The sequence below is a fragment of the Berghia stephanieae genome, chromosome 6 (genome assembly GCF_034508935.2).
Source record: "Berghia stephanieae isolate SIO BIC M18660-M18661 chromosome 6, UCSD_Bste_1.3, whole genome shotgun sequence".
In the NCBI taxonomy this organism is placed as follows: domain Eukaryota; kingdom Metazoa; phylum Mollusca; class Gastropoda; order Nudibranchia; family Aeolidiidae; genus Berghia; species Berghia stephanieae.
Genome location: NC_088365.1, coordinates 46,365,665 through 46,370,272, shown reverse-complemented (window position 1 = coordinate 46,370,272; position 4,608 = coordinate 46,365,665).

Below are 4,608 nucleotides of genomic sequence, written 5' to 3'. Positions count from 1 at the left end.
GAAAATAAAAGGGGTTTTTTTTTACGTACCTGGTGGATTTAATGAGGTCATAAGGTCAAGGTTTTCAGGGGGGGGGGTTGGGGGGATGGAGGGGGGGGGGGCAATTCAAATTTAAGTTCATCCCAGTAGGTGATATGGGGCGTTGATTCCGCTTGTTTTAGTATTGTGTGTTGTACTTAAGAAACCCTTTCTCTTATAGTTACTGGCGACGTGTATACATAATATATGTAGGTATAACATCCGAACCCAACTCATGGGCCTAGTTTAACATTGTTGTAATGGGCAATATTTGTGACCCACCGCCTCAAAGCGGTATCAATTATTATGTCGGGATGGCTAAGACTCAGAAAAGTGGTTTTAGATATGAAATGATGAGAAATACGACGTTAGAGTCGTTTGCAATGCAAGAAATAGTATCTATTCTCCACCATAACGACGCAGAATCAGCTCCAAGCTTCTTATTTGTGTCAATAAATTCAATTTTCAGCATCCAGTTAATCCCGACTTTATACCGTTTGTTTGTTGTTTTTTGTTTTGTTTTGTTTTTGTTTTTTGTTTTTTGTTTGTTTTTTTTTTGTTTTTTTTTGTATTGTTTTGTTTTGTTTTTATGTTGTTTTGTTTTGTTTTTTTTAAGTTTTTTTTTTGAGATTTCCATAACAACAATGAGCCCATAAGGAATTGGGTTATCAGACCTGCACATAAGTGCAATTCAGTTACTGGTATTAATGGGTTTTTTCAACTTTTCCAATTTTCTGTTTCCACGGGGTGTTTATAAAGTTTGGGTTAAATGGTATACATCACGTTTGCAACAACAATATTATTCAATTCGTAATTTATTTGAATATTTGAATAGTATATTCACGATACGTAACCATCTTTAAGTCAAGAAAAGAACATGAGCTTGAGCATGTATATAGAGTTCTATCCACTAAACATGCTCGAAGCGCTTTAAAGGGGTCCCCAGCCAACAGCAAAACTTAACATGTAGAACGAGACACGACACATTTTAGGCGACATTACAAAGTGTTATGGTCTCATTGATTGTTGTCATGGAAATACCTGCAAACCAATGACAATAAGCATAGTCCATTACAACAATGTTAAATCAGGCCCATAATTACGTTCTGTGATTAGACCTGCATATATGTATGTGCACCTAGATGAAGCCATGCGTTGTTTGAACGATAAGTAAAAATCAAAAGCACTTCAATACATTAACAAAACAACCAATGGTTTATTTACGCTCTCGTGATATGATTTGGCTTTGGAATAGGGCAGGGAACTCGTGATGTCACACCTTCCTCTCTTCCGGTTCCAAACTCCCTGGAAGAGTGTAACCAACCAATCCATAGTGGGACTAACAATGAATAGGTTAATACTTGTCACATCTTCCTCTCTTCCGGTTCCAAACTACTTGGAAGTGTGTAACCAACCATTCCATCGGATGACTAACAGTGAATAGGTTAAAATTCGTCACATATTCCTCTCTTCCTGTTCCAAACTCCCTGGAAGTGTGTAACCAATCAATTCATCGGAGGTCTAACAATGAATAGGTTGATATTGAATCCTAAGGTGCCATAACTACGTTCGTATAAGGGTGTGTACACGCCGATTCTTATGATTACGGGCATAAAACAAGAGCGAGGATGGATTATCTTTTTAATAGATAGAACGAAGCTGACGACACACAGGTCTTTGTTATTGTTTTTTTTGGGGGTTTTTTTGTTGTTTTTTTTTGTTTTTTTGTTTTTTTTTTGGGGGGGGGGGGGAGGGGGGGTTTGCCATCCACGGTTATGAGTGATTCTCACTCAACTGTGTGAACCAGACTATAGATAGTATACAGATGACGTCACTCAGGCCTTTGTTATTGTTTTTGCCATCCGCGTTTGTGAGTTGTTCTCACTAAACTGTATTAACCAGACTATGAAAGTTCATGGTTACACAGAGTGTGTGTGTTGGTCCGTTCTACTTCCGGATGGCAATGTTGTGAACTCCATGGCCAAGCGCATTCTATCTATAGATAGTTCGAAGATGACGTCACTCAGGTCTTTGTTATTATTTTTGCCATCCGCGTTTATGAGTAATGCTCACTGAACTGTATTAACCCGACTATAAACGTACACACAATTTTGTGTGTTGGTCCGTTATACTTCCGGATGGCAATGTTATGAGCTTCATAGCCAAGCGCATACTATCTATATAATTTATGTTAGAAAATAATAGATGCCGTCACTCTAAAACCAGAATACCAGTTGCACTGAGTGAGAATGTATGTATCCAGTCCTCCTGGGGAATGGCTTCACACTTCCAATGAGACTGGAACCAGTATAATGACGTCACACTATTGTTCCCTATTAAGTCTTAACTCTTTGTTGTCTAGAATTTTGTTATGGAATTTATTTTAATCCACAATATAATTCAGACTACGGCGTGCAAGGTGGCTGAGTAGTTAAGGCATTGCATTGTAACCCTGTTTCGAGCCCCGATTCCGGCATTTCGAATTTGTTTTTCCTTGAGCAAGATTACTAACTTCCAATTTGCTCATGATGACATATCTGTTGACATCATCTATGTTCTTTCATGGAATACCCAAGCGATGGTATCTCAAGATCTCGCGCGGGGAGACATGAATTTATTTTTTTGGTAATTTAGAAAATACACTTTATCTTAGATGTGAAACTGGTCTATCTTGCATTGCAAAATCTCTATGACATGCATGCAATGACAAGACATTATAATTTTGTTTAAATAAAAAAAACCAACTCACTTTATCATGGATGGGTCAATTTCATAATGCTCAGCATTTTGTAATCATCCCTGTGTTATCTTGGCAGATGGTTTATTACGTGTTAAGTGTGTCAAAGTCTCTGATAGCGACTAGATTTATGGAAGGCTGTGCTTGCTGTGTGTAGTATGGAGTACGGAGCACGGACGTGTCAGAGTGCATGCTAGCTAATGTTACTACCCGTGTAGAATTGTTATCTTTTTCTCTAGGCTTTTTGGAGTGAATTTTCGTGTAAAATGTTATTGTTTTGTTGGGGTTTTTTTTTCGGGTGGAGATCCCCATAACTTGGTAGGAAAAGTCGTCTTAGCCTGGGACGATGAATGAGCGAACAATGAATGGATATTGCGCTATAAATTTTTTTTATTATTATTATTAATTATTTATTTTGCTTTTTGGGTTTGTTTGTTTGTTTGTTGTTGTTTTTTTTTTTTTTTTGTTTTTTTTTGGGGGGGGGTGTTGTTGTTTGTTGTTTTTTTTTTGTTGTTTTTTTTTGTTTGTTTGTTTGTTGTTTTTTGTTGTTGGTTTGTTTTTGTTTTTTTGTTTTTTGTTTTTTTTTTTTTTGTTTTTTTTTTTTTCGTTATTATTTTTTTCTCACGTTAAACGTATCTACATTTATTTACCAGGAAAAGTGAACGCCGTAAAGTGAAGTAAAGTATAGCAGGAAAACAAAACAATTGATAATAATAATATAGGTTAAATGACAACCATATTCAAGAGATTTGACCTACCTACCTTCCTCAATCTGGGAAGGCCAAGGAGCCAATCTTAGGTACACATATTTGCAGGTCTGATAACCGAACGCAATTATGGCCTTGTTTTAACACTGTTGCATACCTGCCTAGTACTACGAAAAACTAGTAGAAATACGAATTTTGGGCTCCAGTTACAGAGCTGCATAAGGTCTCTTTGACTCAATAAATCTTGTTGAAAAGGAACGTTTAGCTTCTTAGAACCTATATTCAGGACTTTGGGGCATTTTTAGACCATGCAAAGGGCAAATTGTTTATTTCTAAAACTATTTAAAGTGAATGTTCGTGTTTTAATTTTTATAATTTTTAAAATTATATTTTTATTTATTTATTTTGTTTATCGCAGGTCTGATTACCGAACGTAAATATGGGCCTGATTTAACACGGTTGTAATGGACAATGTTTTGCGTTGATTTGATAGGATTTCCATTACAACAATGAGCCCTTAACAATTTTGGTGAACAGACCTGCAAATATGATTACGTTGAGCCAACCCGACGCCCAAAATTGAATTTAAGATTTTTTTTGAAAAGATCGGAATTTTGTGTTACTTTGTGGTCTTGCGGTATGACACTCGCCTTCTGACAGGAAGTTCCAGGGTTTAAATCCTGCTCTGAACGACGCTTAGTTGGGTTTTTGGAAAGGCTCTTTACTCATTCTCTCACCGTACTCAGTGTAAAATGAGTACCTGGCCGTTAACAGAGTTGTCTCTGTCCGAAAAAAATTGTAATATCCCCTAACAGGCGTCATGTCTCGTTCTACATTTTACGTGTTGCTGTTGGTCAGGGACCCTTTGTAAATTACTTTAGCACGTTTAGTGGATATTGCGCTTATTAAAAGCTCATTTTTTTATATTGAAAGGGGAAGGGGGTGGGAGTCGAGAAGATGGCACAATAAGGACATTATGCAGAAGAGGATTCGCAATGAACTCCTCCAGTTCAGCCGGAATGAAAGGTCTTCAGTGAGTCATAAAAACGATAGGTTTTATACAGGGCAATATCCACTAAATTATGTGCCCGAAACTCTTTACTATGTGTCGGAAAACAAACAGTAAACTAACACTGAACATGACGC